The sequence below is a fragment of the Gadus chalcogrammus genome, chromosome 17 (genome assembly GCF_026213295.1).
Source record: "Gadus chalcogrammus isolate NIFS_2021 chromosome 17, NIFS_Gcha_1.0, whole genome shotgun sequence".
NCBI lineage: Eukaryota > Metazoa > Chordata > Actinopteri > Gadiformes > Gadidae > Gadus > Gadus chalcogrammus.
The window spans coordinates 1955425-1971510 of NC_079428.1; the positions used below are offsets into that span (position 1 = coordinate 1955425).

Sequence of the window (16086 nt, forward strand, 5' to 3'; positions counted from 1 at the left end):
GAAATATAGCTGCAGCAGACAGGGGTGCCGGTGCGATAGCCTTCTTGTCACGGTGTCACTTAGAGTTCCCTTTATTTGGCTGTTTGTTTATTTCACCCTCCCCCCCCACACACACGCATACACACACACTGACCCTTCCTCCAACGTCCTGTGCTGTGCTGTGGTCCTGTTTTGGTCCGAGCTATCCCCCCCCACACCACACCACACCCCTCGCCCCTTTTTCGTCTTTTCTCTTCAGAGTCCATCGAAGGCGTTTGTTGAGTTCAAACACCCATCTTGGCGTTGTCTTAATAATCACGGTGGGGGTGGAGGGGGCGGGAAGTATTCCTAATTGAGCATTCTTTACCTCGTCAAAATGGCAGCCCGCCCTAATGTTCGTCTGTTCTACAATTTAATTTGAACTCATTAGTCGGAGCAGGGAGTGTCGAGGGGAAGCAGGAGACTGGGGACAGGAAGTCACACACACACACGGCGTTGATTCAGAGTAAGAGCAAGACATCTGATACGCCAGCCTTCTTTTATTTATTATGTTGTGTTCGAGATTGACAATAAGGCTTTGTGATCTAAGTCACTTGAGCTTGATAATTAGTGTTGGTTTCAAAGTATGTTTGTGGGGTTCAATCCATTTTGTAGTTTATGTCTGTATCTTTGTGTTTTTTAATTGCGACACTAATCAACACAACAAACTCCTGGGCAGCACTAAATTATATTTATGTAGATGATTCAAATTACATGTCACACACAAAATAGCAGAGCGATGCATTTTATCCTCAACCGATATTTGTGCAAATGACATAACGCTAAATTGTCCCCATTGGTTCAATAAGTAGCTAATCACTTATATGAGTATATGTCCACAGGCTGGTTTGAGACCAGAAACATCTGCTAATGCATTTAGCATTTGAAATGCCCTGGAACAGCCTCAGAGCACATTAAACACAAGTTTATGGCCATTTTACACTCTCTTTATTTATATATTTTACGCGAAATAACTAATTTGTTGTGCTGCTTCAAGGAAGATTTAACAACACGTGTTTTTTGTTTTAGTCGGCTGAGGCAAATGGTAATTGTCCGTAAGTTTTGCTAAGTAACTTGGGACCACACTTTAACACAGCCCTTTCGATTGAATGTGCACAGTGAAATATTACAATTAGCTATTCATTATGCATGGCATATATCAATTGTAAGATAATTGTTTTGATTCCAACTTGGGGAAGTCTCTGTGTACTAGTGTAGAGCATAACATTTACCCACTTTGTTTGGTAATGTTTAGTTTTTTCATAAAACTGCTCAAGAATGGCGACTGGAGTTGTGGACGTTGGGAATCAAATCCAGTACCTTTCAGGTGGGATTGTAACATCCTATACTGCCATGTGGTTTATTTGTAGTTTCAACTGGTTTACAAATTATGATTAAGTCAGACATTAATTAATTTCCAATAACAATGGCGACCAGCGTTTGTCTGAACTGCTCATTCTCTAAACTGTCAATGGTAAACATGGACTCAACTAACAAAATCAGCTCATCGGTTGAGACTAACTGCACAGGGTTTACATCGTAGTATTCTGTAATCCTAAAGAGGCCAGAGATCAACTAAAAATAAAGAAGGCACAGTGGCCGAGATTGGTTCCAACGTTACGTTTGGACAGTAAAAAAAATGTGCCTTTCAAAATAACGATAATTGAAAATCCGGTAAGACACTTACAAGCCATCAATCAAATCACCCAATCAATAAAACTATCCCAACAACATCATCTGTCTTGCAAGACAGTACAGATCATAGCATAGTCATTAGCGGGGGATAACTCTTCTTTTGGCCTGTGATTGCCGCGCAAGGCTGGTGACCACCCATGACACCATTCCTTCTCTTATGCTTTTCTTCCTCTTTTCTTTTTCTATCCACAGTTCTCTTTCCTGAGACGAAAACCGCAGGATGGCGCTTGGGAAAGGTAAGACCAAAATAAATCTCAAAAGTGTGATTGGACGGTTCCGACAGCGTTTTTAAAAATCATTTTTACTCTATATCGTCACACTTGTTTGCTGTGGGCTTGTCTTTCCCATGAAGCAGAAATACATCTTAGTCTCCATATTTTTCCCTGTTTTGTTCCAGCAGTGATGCTGAGGTTTGTGTGAGGTTCGCTGTATTGTTGTGCTCGTGCACGGTGCTGATGTGCACGGGCGATGTTGATTCCAGCGTGATCACTGAGTCCAGTTGGGCCCTGGTTCATTCCAACTGAAATGGTCTCATACAGTGCTACAATAATAGCCTGGGAACCAAACCAATGTAGGCTCCTCCTTTATTTCTCTGGCATTTGCAACTGCTCCCCCCCCTCACGTTCAGACAGATTTCCAGCAGACCTGAGCTGGGTCTGGCCATTCACAACCATTTATCTAATACGTTGGCGGGATTTATACAACGACAGTACAGGGAAGTCCCCTATTGGAGCGCCGTTGAGGCATTTTTATAAACAACCAAGATTGAGGCAACCGATGGCTCATACTCTGCTCTGATTGGTTGTAGGTCATACAATCCGTCCAGAGGCATTTGGATCTGCGTCTGTTGATAATGCCGTTTTAATCTGAGTCGCCAGACGAATACATATTTGTAATTTGTCTGAAGATGTCTAGTATAGCTAGTATAGAGAAATAGGACATTACGAGAGTGCACTATGTGCAAGAGCCACACTTTTTGGCATTAATGCTTTTCCGATTGTCTGAGTTTTATAATACTTTTAACGAGATCAGAGATGTAGAATACTCATATTATTTGGCACTTTTTCTGTGCTATCTCTCCATTTAGTCTAAACTCATGAGCCAATGCCACCTCCAGTAGGACCATTAGTTTTATTATTTTATAGCAGAACACTATTTTTCTGTCTGTATTTTTCCACAATATGTCTCTAATGACCAATCGTACCAATTGAGAGGGTTGCAGTTGGGGGCACCAATTATATATATGTTTTTAAATATAACAAATCCCACATGGGCGCCCAACATGAGTAAAATAAGTCGTTATTTTTGCATAACCAATCTCATTGGCTCTAGTAACCCTGGTTGCGTACGTTTGGAACACTGGTCTGCCTAAGACATCACCAAGACACCCCTAGAATAACAAAACGCCTGTTCTACGGCAGCCCCAGAACACGTCAAGCCGAATACGTCCAGCAACACATAACATATTTCGGTGACTTCCACTCAATGCCTGTTAGGTCTTGACCCGTGGCAGAGCGTCAGGGGGTTCGGGAGGGGTGGACTGTATGTGGCAGTCCATACGTTTCCCTTATTTTTTAAGTAACTGATGGCAAGATGGGAGGAAAGGGGGAGGACTGACTGGCACTGATGGGACCAAACTAGGTCTGTGCTGCTGCCGGTCTGAGCATCCAGGGGGCTCCCGACCAGGCTGATTGATAGAGTGTGATGAGACTGTCACTAAGCAAAGCAGAGATAGGCAGGAGATGGAGGGAGAGGGGAGGGAGAGAGGGAGGGAGGGAGGGAGGGAGGGAGGGATGTGGGCTGACCACGAGCGAAGGGGAGATTGAGAGGAATGAATTTGGGAACTTGTGAAGGATGAAGTGGCGAGAACTGAAGAGGCTGGATGGAAAGTATTTTGGACAGATTGAGGATGTGTTGTATGTGAGTGAGTGAGTGTATATGTGTGTGTGTGTGGCGGAGGCTTTGGGGAGTTGTTGGTCAATGGGAAGACCGGGAGATGGGCGAGTAGAGAGAGAGAGAGAGAGAGGGAAAGGAATAGTCAAGTGAACATGCCAGGAGATTGAGACACTAGCGTTACAAGCAGGATAATAGTTTCATGGATGTAACCTCAAACTGAAGCATAATACAGCACAATAGCTTTATAAACTGCATCAGTACAGCAGCCCACGGACTTAAATGGCCACCTTTTAATCTTAGGTAGGCCAACAGGCCTACCATGATAGCACCACCATGATGCTCTGATGATAATCACGACTAAGACGTGATTGCATTTTATAAATAATAGAGGGTTAATGTTGGGGGTAATTGCCGTGTAAATCAATGACGAAGCAAGGTGTATTACAGGGACCTTTCGACAAATGTACTTATTGCAAGTCACTTTGGATAAAAGCGTCTGCTTATAGCCCTAAATGTAAATGTTTTGGTATTGGCTCAAATGCTTTTAAAACGTTCAGCCTTTAACAATATCTACAAAATACTGAAACCGCGATTGTTTAATAGCTTGTGCCAACACTATTTTCCATTTAGTCTGATCCTCTCAGTACCCAAATCAGCTGTTCAAATCCATATTTGATTGGCAGAACGGTGTGACTCCATTTCCAACTGTAAACACAAGCGTGCCGTGTGCACCCATGCCTTTGCACGTGAACGCACCTGTGCATGTTCAATAATTTATAGTGTTTGTGTGTGTGTGTGAATAAAATCATTTGTGTTGGCGTGTTTGTATGCGTGCCCAACTGCCCACAAATGTGAATACATACTTGCTTCTTGTCAGAAGAATGAGATTGGCATCAAAATGGCATTACGGCTGACCTTTCATAGGAAATGTCTATGTGCTAGAGTCGGGAAGGGAGGGTTTGGTGTGCGTGTTTGTGTTTGTGTTTGCGGGTGTGAGTGTGCGTGTGTGTGTGTGTGTGTGTGTGTGTGTGTGTGTGTGTGTGTGTGTGTGTGTGTGTGTGTGTGTGTGTGTGTGTGTGTGTGTGTGTGTGTGTGTGTGTGTGTGTGTGTGTGTGTGTATTCCTCAGGAGGAAGCCTGAGACGGAAACCTCTTATCTGTCCTGGCCGAGGCCCTGACTTCTGCTCCCTCACCCCTCGACCCTGCCACAAACCTCAGTCTCCCTCCATCTCTCTCTCTCTCTCTCTCCCCCCTTCTCCCCTCTCAGCTTGTTTCCTCTTCCCCCTGTTCTTCTCTTTCTCAAACTCCTTCCGTCTCCCTCCATCTCTCTCTCTCACCTGCCCAACTCTCTCTATTCCCCTCTCTCAATCTCTCTCCCTCCTCTCTCACCCTATTCCCCCTTCTCCCGGTTCCTCTCTTTTCCCTCTCCCTCCTCTCTCCCCCCTCTGCTGGAGGGTCTCCCCCATGTGCAGTCCTAGCGTGGGTGAAGGCGGTTCAGGTGGAATGAGTATTCACCTTCCAGGGACGGCAGCGCCACGCTGTTGTCACAGCCCGCCCCGCACAATTGCAGCTCACTTCTGGCAGATCGGATTTGCACTCTCACTCGCTCTTGCCCTCCCTCTCTCTCCTTCTCCCTCTCTCTCCTTCTCCTTCCTTCTTTCTGTCCCTTGCCCTCTCCTTCTCCTTCCTACCTTTGGTTCCTCCCTCGTTCTCTCCCTCTCTCTATCTTAGTCCTTCCTTCTTTCTCTCGATTCCTCTCTCTTCTCCTTCCTTCTTTCTGTGCCTCGCTCTCTCTCCTTCTCCTTTCTTCTCTCTATTTCTCTCTCCCTCCCATCCCCCCCGTCTCTCCGTCCTCCGTATGTACGGCCACTGAGTGACAGCCGGCGCGGAAATACAAGTGGTCGAGGAAGAAAGAGAGAGGGTGTATGTGTGTGTGTTTGTGTGTACATGTGCGTAGGTGGGTAGGGTACAGATGTCCCAGTGGATGTAAGGAGAGAGGCATTTAATATCTCCCACTGCTGCTGGCTGGGGTGGAGGGCTGTCTGAGAGAAGACACTTTGCATAAGCTCAAAGGACGCGTAGTATTGCTGTCACCTCAATGAAGACAACCTCCCTGGGACTGGAGGATGCTGGAATATATTTGAGCGGATGAGCTGAGAATTTGCCATTATGAGTGATGCCAGCAATAATCCTGTTAGATTGCTTGCCCGTGCCAAAATGAACCTGATATACCCACGCTAAGGAGATACCGCACATCTGATACGGACGGCAACGATACTGTTGCATGTGTTCCCATTTTCTCAGAGTTGATGGAGACCAAAAATGTGATATTGACGATTTCCACAAACTGCTCCATCATGTGATACTACATCAGTGATAGGAACTCTGAAACTGAATAAACTGGAATAAACTGCAACAAACTGGAATAAACTGGAATAACTATGACCAAGGGAGCAAGTGGGGGCAGGGCCAAAGGTGAAGCAATTCAAGAATGATATACTAATAGGCAAGAATTAGCTATTTCGTGTCTAAAACCACTGGACTATGGATGGAGGGACAATGTACTTGTGCCACAATGGCCAAGATGCTGAGACGTAAACTTCCCATAAACGAGGCCTATAGCAATTATATTCTTACATCTATAATGCATAGCCTAAGCGCTGTTGTCAGAAAGAAAATGTTCAACGAAATGAACAGAATCATTTGAACGTTTTTTAATTTCACGACATTTGATACCATATTTGTAAACGATGAACGCTTAATTGGTCAAAATATGACTGTCGGTACCCGTAACCCAACTAGACAAATGTGTCATTTTAATCCATTAGGGAGAATAGACTCTTTCATTACTGGTTTTTTGAGCTATCATAATAATTCTTCATTGCTGATTACCATAATGATTGTGGATTGATCTGGTGACTATAGCCATAGACATACAGGTTGGCCAACTCTCCGTCATCAATACCAAGTGATAAATTCATATTGATCGGGCAAGCTGGTTATGAATCTTGACTAGACAGGCTCAAGTACCCTGTGGGATTCATAGTGTACCTCTTAATGGATTACGAACCGATGGGAAAGATAAATCATGTATTATCTGGTTTTCATTATTTTCTTTGAAGCAACTGGAGACAGAAGTTGTTTTTGTTTGTTGTTTTGCCTTTTAGCTATTATAACGTGGAGGCTTTCACAATATTACTCAATTTATTTATGAGTTTATTTGATCAATATCAAACCAATTTGATGTTGCATGGATAATCAACCTCTATGTTTCACCATGAAGGGGGCAGTGATGTCATACCCAAACAGACGATAACCTTTAACATGCGTTCAATATACAAATGTATACAAATCGTATTAACGCTTATTAAATGTGACTGTATTTTCAGCAATTGCTGACCATGTGTCTGACATGTAGGCCAAAAAATAGCCTATTGCAGTACAATCAATACATCAATAAATTTGGTTCACCTTCTGGAAATCAATGCATGGCAGCCTTGCAGATTTTTGAAGCATGTGTTTTTCTTTTCAGTTACGACAGAGAGAGAGAGAGAGAGAGAGAGAGAGAGAGAGAGAGAGAGAGAGAGAGAGAGAGAGAGAGAGAGAGAGAGAGAGAGAGAGAGAGAGAGAGAGAGAGAGAGAGAGAGAGAGAGAGAGAGAGAGAGAGCGCGCGCACGCTGTGTTTTCGAGCAGATCTTGTTGAAGTCCTTTGTGGACTGCCACCAATGTTTTCCTCAACAGCAATAATGGACAGCATTTTGTTCGCATATATATAACTGCCATGAACAAAGAGGGGACATAACATGCTGGTATTTTCTCCATTCTGCCAAAGACGACTGAGACATGATCACACTTTGTTCTGAGTGAAGGGGTGAGGTGCTCAGAGCTCTGCTGGGTGGATGGATGAGACATGCAGACTTTAGGGGTGAAAATAATCAGCAGCCCTATACGACAAGTAGGATCTATAAATATGTAGACAGACAAAGGGGCGAGTGACAGAGAAACATTGACAAAGAACAGAGCGAGAGAGCGCCGATGAGAGAGGCATAGAAAGAAAGATTGAGAGGGACGGGAGAGTGGGAGGGAGAGAGAGAGAGATGGGAAAGAGAGATGTGAGGGGGTCACAGATAAAGAGAGAGAGAGGGAGGGATATAAAGAGTAAGAGGGGAGAGAGAGAGCCCACAAGGGAGCCAGAGGGAGATGGGAGAGTGGATGATTGAGAGGGAGGAAGCGGGGGAGAGTAAGCGAGAGAGGGAGAGCGAGAGAAAGCGGCCACACGCCACACTCTGTAATAACAGTGGTGACATTCAGATAGAAGGCTCTCACAATGAGAGCCGGCTGAGGCAGCATCCTCTATGCAAATAAAAGAGAACACATCCAGAAATATTAGCTGGCGTCAGGGATTTCTACAGCACACATTGATAAACCACTTGACCCTTGGCATCTGCAACTGTGCCTGTGTGTGTGTGTCCGCTCGCATGTCTTGGTGTACGTGCCTGCGTGCGTGTGTGTGTGTGTGTCTGCATGTGTGTGTGTTTGTGTGCGCTCGCATGTCTTGGTGTGTGTGTGTGTGTGTGTGTGTGTGTGCGCTGGCATATCTTGGTGTGTGTGTCTGCATGTGTGTGTGTGTGTGTGCATGCCTAGGCATGTGTGAGTCTGTGTGCTCGCATATCTTGGTGTGCGTGTCTGTGTGTGTCGGCACAAGGCGCACACCCACTCGAACGAAAATATGCATGCACACCGAGCCAAACACATTGAATAAGGAGGGCTAATAATAGAGCTAATGCATACTAGAGGTCTCTATAGCTAATTGCACATGTTGGCGGCGCGTTGCAAGGATTACCGCTAATGCCATTTGTTCCCTTAAGGGACCACAAGTGCACGGTCACACACATGCATTTGCACGACAAGGGTTCATTAGACGCATGTCAAACACCCGGAGTGCACAGGAGTTCAACTATCGGCTGTGTTCGGAAGACTGATTGGCATTCCCGTTGAGTGCCGACTTAATTCTGACTTTAAGGTACCAGGTACCCGGAATACCTGCGGTTCGCTCATAATTCAAAATAACGCGGAGGATCATTCATAACGTCTCAGTTAAGGAAGGAAGTGTGTTGATGGATATAAGGCTTTTTAAGGGGGTCAAAAGAGGGACTCTGGGAATTAATTTGATATCTGGGAGCATACACACACACAGGCACCGACACACGCACACCTAAGCATTTTCTATTCCCTTTTAAGCGCCCAGCTATAAATGACAGGCCGTCGTGATTGGAATAGAAGCTTTTCATGTTTGAACCCACCAGGGTTTATAAAGACTGCAGATATCAGCAAATCCTAACCCACGGCACGGTCAATACCCATTATAGGAAAAGCAATAGTCAATCGTGGTGCTCTTACGTGGGGCGGCATTTATTTGTTTGCCTTCAAAAGCCCCCGTTGCTTTCCACAACAAAGTGATCAGGGATGAATGACTCACAACACTGGATTGTACTCTTTTTAAAAGCTGAGGTAAAGCGTTGAAATCCTTTGAGCCCCCTCAGGTATATGAGGCAGTTCTCGGCCGTAACGATTTGAGGATAGTGTTTGACATCACGCGTGGAAGGCTGTAGTCTGTCCGAAAGCAAAGGCCAAGTGGTTCAGTGTCGGTCTGTCATTGTCGTGAGCGAGGAGAGGAGCTGTGTTGTGATTGCTGCTTTGTTTGGGATTTTATCAATACAAATATTGTTGGATGGAGCAATTTGGGTTCATTTTTTAACCTATCAAATTTGTTCATTGATTGTTTTCCCATTGGATTGTACTTTTTTGATTTTTTTTCATCACATAGCTAGCAAAGCACCGTCCTAGACATTAGCTCTAGCTGGCTAACAGAGCAAGCATGCCCACTGAGTTATCTGATGTGACCCAGATATGCCTCTCAAATCAAAAGCCTTTCAACTACAGAGTAGTGGTTGAGGTGACAAAAGTATTAGGTTGGAAGCCCCATTGTCCTATGGTACTACAGCCGTCCGTAAGCAAGACGCCTACAGGTACTCTATATTAATATAAAACTACAAACTGTCACTTATCCTACAACAATCCGCCGTGATGTATTGTATCCAAACGTCAGCTAAGCCTTTGATTCCAACCAAACCATTGTGTTAACGGAATCACTTATACTAAAGCAGTGCTTTGTGTTTCAAATAATGCAATTATAATCCTGGCACCAATCAACCCCCATACATGTCTGATGTGGGGGACAGTCAAAGACTCAAACCATCCCCACTCGCCCAGATCGCCTCTCATCCCCACTCTGGGTTTTGTGTACGGTGAGAGATGCTCGGCAGGTACATTAATCATTTGTCACAAGACAACGGTTGGGATGATGACTGCGGGCGTTTGTCCTTCACAAATCTGACTCGAACACGAGCGGGAATGTATTCAAAATAAAGGAGGTCCCACGGTTGAGTGGACGTTGAGTGTGTGTGCGTTTCGTTTGTTTGTGTGTTTGAGGAAGGGAGAACGGTGGCACATAGATAAGTGCTTGCCGTGCACTATTTTACGGGAGATGAGCCGGAGACGAGCCCGAGTGACTTCAAAGTTTTCTCGGGGCTGAAATGAGATTTGGGATGTGCGAGAGAAAGCTAATATCTTCATACCTTATACCAACAACATCCCAGCCAGTGCATGAATGCCCTACGCTGAACACAAATGGAGTATGTGTACCAAAAAGCAACCGAAAACCCAAAGACAAACAGAATTGGAAAAACGAAACCTGGGTAAATGTGAATCTGACTGCCTTCAACGACCGACGGTATCCAAGGCGCGTCGCGGATCCGGACTTTTCTTCATCTGAAAGTTCTCATTTGAATCCACACCTGTGTCAGTCTCAGCCTTACATCTTAACCTAATTTCACGGTCGGCGGCATTCGGATGGATGGCTCATGGTGTGTGTGTGTGTGTGTGTGTGTGTGTGTGTGTGTGTGTGTGTGTGTGTGTGTGTGTGTGTGTGTGTGGAGGAACGTGGTGACATTGACGGGCTGAGGAGCAGGCACGTCTACAATAGAGCTCCTACAAAAGCAGGAAGAATTTGGCTGGTCGGCCAGACGTTAAACCTCCGACCTTGTACTTTGTTTCGCCATAGCAGAAAATACATTAGGCCCCTCCGCAAGGCAATGACAGTGAATTGGCCCATTACAGGTTTCCCATTCAGCGTGTGAGTGATAAGTGGTTTAAAATCATTATGGTGTAACCTGCTTAAATTACAGTTACAAAATCGGCCGAAACAGACCGAGCAGGTCAAATCACGATTACTGGAATTACGAGATGATGACACAGGGTCAACCACATCTTTACCGTTCCCCGGCGAACGGAAAATAAACACGTTGTCGAGGGCATCGCCGTGCGATGTTTACAAAGTCCACTGCCATTATTAATGAACGAGCTGTGTCACGGAGATGGCAGGAGAGATGCCCACTGTCATGTGATGTTTTTCTTAAATTACTATCAATAGCTCTCAAAAAATGCCCTCGAAAACCCACATCAAGTTTAATTGCTAAACAAGCACAAAAGACGAGCACCAACAATACCCCCATTTTGGATGCCCCTCATGGTCTAACTGCTTGTTCAGCGAGGAGGGAATAACAACAATTATGTCGGAGAGGAATCAATTTTCGGATAGGCTGGCTTCTGTTCAAACAATGGAAAAGAAAATTGAAAGTGTAACATCGGTACAATTTTCAATTGTAGAGTAAGAAAATTAGCTCAGGCCTTTTCTCATATATGTATTGCTTTCCAAATAAAGAAATATATATATTTTTAAGTCATTTATCCTTTGTGGTGTAAACACCACAAATATAGAAATACTAACTGAAACATCAGAGAAAGATATCGTAGCAGACATCTACAGTCTAATTGCTTTTTTTCACTTTTAGTTTTCGCCCGTGACGACGCAGGCGTTCCAGCGCAGACCAAAGAACAAAAGACAATTGATTCTGCACGGGAATAATGAATGGCCATGCAGTATTGACCAGTGACCACAGCTCTGTCACTATCCCCGAAGAGGGTCTTCTTCAAACTGCTTGCTAATATTTACGCCTGGGGCTTATCTTGTTTGAATAGAAATATTGAGCCCTTTTGTTATAATATATGTATTTTGTAAATTTAATTAAAACGTTCTTGAAGAGAGAGCGATTGAGCTGTGCCTACTACGCTAATCTTTACCAGATAGGCGGTACTAATGCATTCATTTATATGTCTTCTTTTAAGTATTTGCCTTCAACTTCAACTCATCCCCTTCTTTCAGTTGTTTAAATACAAAGGTGGCCAATAAGCAAATGCATCTCCAGCTTCAAGCTGTATGAGATAAACTGCATGCAGATCATATGTATGTGGATTGCTTTGAATGTGCTTCAACACAGCCTCCCTAATGAAATCCCTGCTATGTATCGTTGTATTCCTCAATCTATGCAGACATGGAATGCCAGTGCCAATTTTCATAAGTTGTTAAGATAAATACAATCATTTCAGGATTTCATCACCTCAATATTTTTTCAAGGCATTTACTTTCCTGTTTCGTTTCGTCCCTGTGGATTTGGAGTTCTAGTAAAATAAGCACTTAGTCACAGAGTTGGCAAGCTCTCTTAAATTACAATAATTACATTACATTCAGAGTGCCGCGCACGGATGCAAAAAATAATTCAAATATGCATGTTATCCTTTAATACAGTCCCTCCCCCACAACGCTTTTACACTCATTAACACGCCGCTTCTTTGGACTCAAATTATGTAACACGCGTAACGCCAGATTATGACGACGACTGTAGTGCAGGCCACATATGCAGGATCGTAATGTACCTATCAGGCTAACCAACCGACGAACAATAACGTGAAGCCCAACCCATGCAGAACAGAAAAGCCTCCATTCCCCTCCACGGCCTGACCGCTGGCAGGCTGCGGCGGGCTCGTCCATCTTCATCGGATCCACCCCTACGTCAGAGCCACAGAGCGGCCTTGTTCGCTGGCGTCTGTCCGCGGCCGTCAGGCTCTGTGGGCCACGAGACGAGACGCAGGCGATGCCCAGAAATGACCTGATAGCATCTGCCCTAGCATCCGGCCAGCTAGTCAGGCGAGGGTCATGTATAAGGAAATATATGAATCTTAACATTTTCTTTTAATTGTTTGTGAAATATTTTTGAATTTCTTTGAGTTTTTAATCATTGCTATTTATTATTATACTGTTATTGCCTTTGAACTTTTGAACAAGGGGCTGTCCTTCTAGACTGCACAATGAGACAGTGGAAAAAAGTCAGCTGTTGATCCTAAAGACTCTCAATTCGACCACTTCAGATCCGATCCATGTTTGTTTATTTTTGTCATCCTTTTGTCATCCTCAATCTGCTCAATGAACCCAATCGATGACGTCGTTGGGCCCCTGACCAGTAACAAGGGACCGTCTTCCCAGTGCTAAGGACCAGTGACCGTGGGAAAACGCTCTCATGTCGAGCCTGAAGACTCCCAGTGCCAGCTGGTCTTTGTACTGCGATGGTTCTCAGGCCCTAACGAGGGGCGTCTGAGGTTAGACCGGCGGCGGAGTGACGCGCGGTCTCTCTTGGACAGTAACAGCGGTGCATCGTCAGTCACTTAGCCCCCGCTAATACACGGTGTGATATTAATTACTGTTGGTAAACAATGCACTTTCCGGAGATTATTCCATGCACCCGCCGTCCTCCCGCTTGTGTTCGGTAATTCTCACAAGTGATTAAGAGCCAGGCGCCGGGACAGCTGTTCAAGATGAGTTCATTGGCATGTTTAATTAATTGCACTTGAGATAATTATTCAATCATTACTTTGATTAATTTTTTTCACCATCCCAGATCGTGCATCGAGCGTCTGTTTGATGTCAATAGTTTGGGAGAAGCCTCGGAGGAAGAGTGGGCACAGACGGTCGTGATTTTGGGTGGTCTGGTCAGAAAGCAGTTTGGAAATTCGGTGTTTGGCTCAGCCGAGAGTGGATGAAAACCGTCAATGTCAGCCATTGTGGCTGTGGGATTAGCTTAGAAGAATGTTAACCCCGCTTCACCAGAGCACACATACTATAGTGTTCTCTCCGTATCTATTCCCACAGGCGGGCCTGTTTCAGATGCTTTGTTAGGAAACAACAACTCCAAAAAAATAAAGAATTGGGTTATATATATATATATAAATAAAAGGGCTTTACTTTATCTTTCCCCCTCATCAGCCGCATCGTGTCGCTGGTCACTTCAATATTTTCTGTGGATTCGGTTGGGCGAGCTTTCCGCAGCGTCCTCCCTGGTCGTGGCTGTGCCCTTGTGCTGCGTATACTGTATGCTCACGCAGTGACAACAGCCCGACCGAGGCAAAGCTAGGCAAATGGCTTTTTTCACCAGAGATCTTGTCAAACAAATTAATTCCCTGTGCGGCCCTCAGGGCTCTCAACTGTTTTTTTCTCTCCTCTGTCGTGCCGCTTTGTCGCCCTGTCTCTTGATAGTACCCGAAAGATAAAATTAATTGTTCGGGGAGATGTGTGATGGGGTGGAGGGGAGGCTGGTGGGGGAACGGCGTTGGGGGAGGGGGGGGGGGGGGGGGGTGTTAAAGGACCTTGAGCAACACATGACTATCATCGCCGTTGTCTCGGAGAGGAAAACAGAGGCAGAGGATCTTGGGTTTCTGAAGTTTTTGAAGCGCCGCCACCCGATGGATCACTGACTTCATCGTTAAGCGTCTGTCAGCTCTTACCCGGCCAGTTTGTGAACAAATGTTCACTGATACAATTCCTTCCAGAACGAGATATCTCCCCCCACGTATGTGGATTCCCCTCATTGGCACAGGGGTGAGTCTGTACCAGCAGCATGACTATCAAACATGTTTTATCATAAAGCCCGATCCATCCGCACGTTCAATAAACGCTGGACTGCTTTTTTTGAAACTCTAACCCAATTAGCCTCCTGGTGTGTAGTGCAGTCCAACACACAAGGTCCCTCAACCCAATCCCGACCCTCCGTGGGGCGGTGAACTCACTCAAGCCACTCACCGCCCCCCCGCTGGGCAGCCCCCGCCGGCTCCGGGGCGAACTGCCGTCAACACCCCCAGGGTTGGGCTCTTTCGGCGCCTTTTTCCAGTTCGCCTGCCAGCCCTTAAGTCTCGTTTCTGAGTGGGGACCATTTACAGTGGAGGAGGAAGGGGGGGGGGGGGGGGAGACGCATTCGACAGCAACCTGCCTCTAAACTGTCCCCTGGCACCGCTGGTCACCCCCGTCTCCACCGGTGGCAGATGGCCTGAATTGGCCCAAAGCGTTTTTGGGTGGTGGAAGGCTTTTGCCACGCAGCCATGTGTGTGAGACGCCTCTGTGTTTGGTTTGAGATGAAGGCCGTACTCAGTTACCATGTTGAGTGTTTTCGCCGCGTCATATTGTAGACATGCATTGGTCTCTTTAGTCGAATATCGGAAGTTGTTGGGGGGTCAATTTGGATTCAACACTTGGGCCTTGACAGGATGCAGGGCAGGGAGGGCGGGGATTCCTGCTTGGCAGGATGAGTGCTCTAATTGGAAAGTATTTATAGGATTGGAGGGTTTCCCTGTATGCATGCAAGTGTCTCCAAAATACAGTGTAATTTAGAGTTATTTTCATACAGCACACCCTCGCAGGAGCCCTGCGTCAAACTCGGAGAAGGAGTGAAGGAGTACCCTAGGGAGACAGTTGAAGTAGAAGAAAGTTGTGCTGTTTGGTACAAGTTTATTTTACGAGCTAGCAACCTCTTTCCAGTTGACACTACATCATAATGCAAAGCTAGAAAAGAGTCTAATTCATATAGAAGAAGCCAAATGGTAAGACTTTACAATAAGGACACATTAATCAACCATTACCTAACATTAGTTAATGCAGTGATAAGCGTTGATTCAGAGTTGATTAACAGTTTACTATCGGTCTAGTAATCATTTTCTAATGGTGTTCATGTTCACTAAGGGTGTTCATGTTAGCCAAGGTAGTGGCGGCCATGCTGAAGAAAGGTCTTCATATATACATTATTTAAGAGGGTTAGGGTTACCCTGAACACTCTAGCTAACTAACCATAACCAGAGTAACTTTAACTAGCAAGAACTGAACTCGATGCAAAATACAAAAACCAAACACTTTCCCTAACCCCAATGCAAACTCAGTATAATATATTATTGCCGAAACTAACGATTCATGAATTTTATCTTATTAGAAAGTCTGAGCAGAAAAGCTAGGAGAGGGACTGTCCATTACAAAGATAATTGAATAGCTATTTTCAATGTTGAAATCATTCCATTCCAACCTGAAGAGGGAAAAGTAATAACATTCCTTTCTTTAAGAGTTACCCAATCGCGTGTCTAATTTTAGCCAATGTTTTAAAGCTAATCATAAAAATGACACATCGTTACACACATATCAGCGGAAGGCATTGGTCGTGAGGTGCAAACCTCTAGGCCAATCAGCGCTCGTATGCTGGCATACT

General features: G+C 45.0%; 1 protein-coding gene across 1 annotated transcript in view; it reads left to right on the top strand.

Moving 5' to 3' along the window:
- The first annotated feature begins 1920 nt into the window (after window positions 1-1920).
- The window catches only part of LOC130369751 (receptor-type tyrosine-protein phosphatase delta), a 205936-nt gene continuing 191770 nt past the window's right edge, over window positions 1921-16086 (top strand). Inside the window, exon 1 of the mRNA XM_056575280.1 lies at window positions 1921-1949. The gene's annotated coding sequence lies outside the window, so the exon portion shown is untranslated. The remainder of the gene's footprint in view (window positions 1950-16086) is intronic.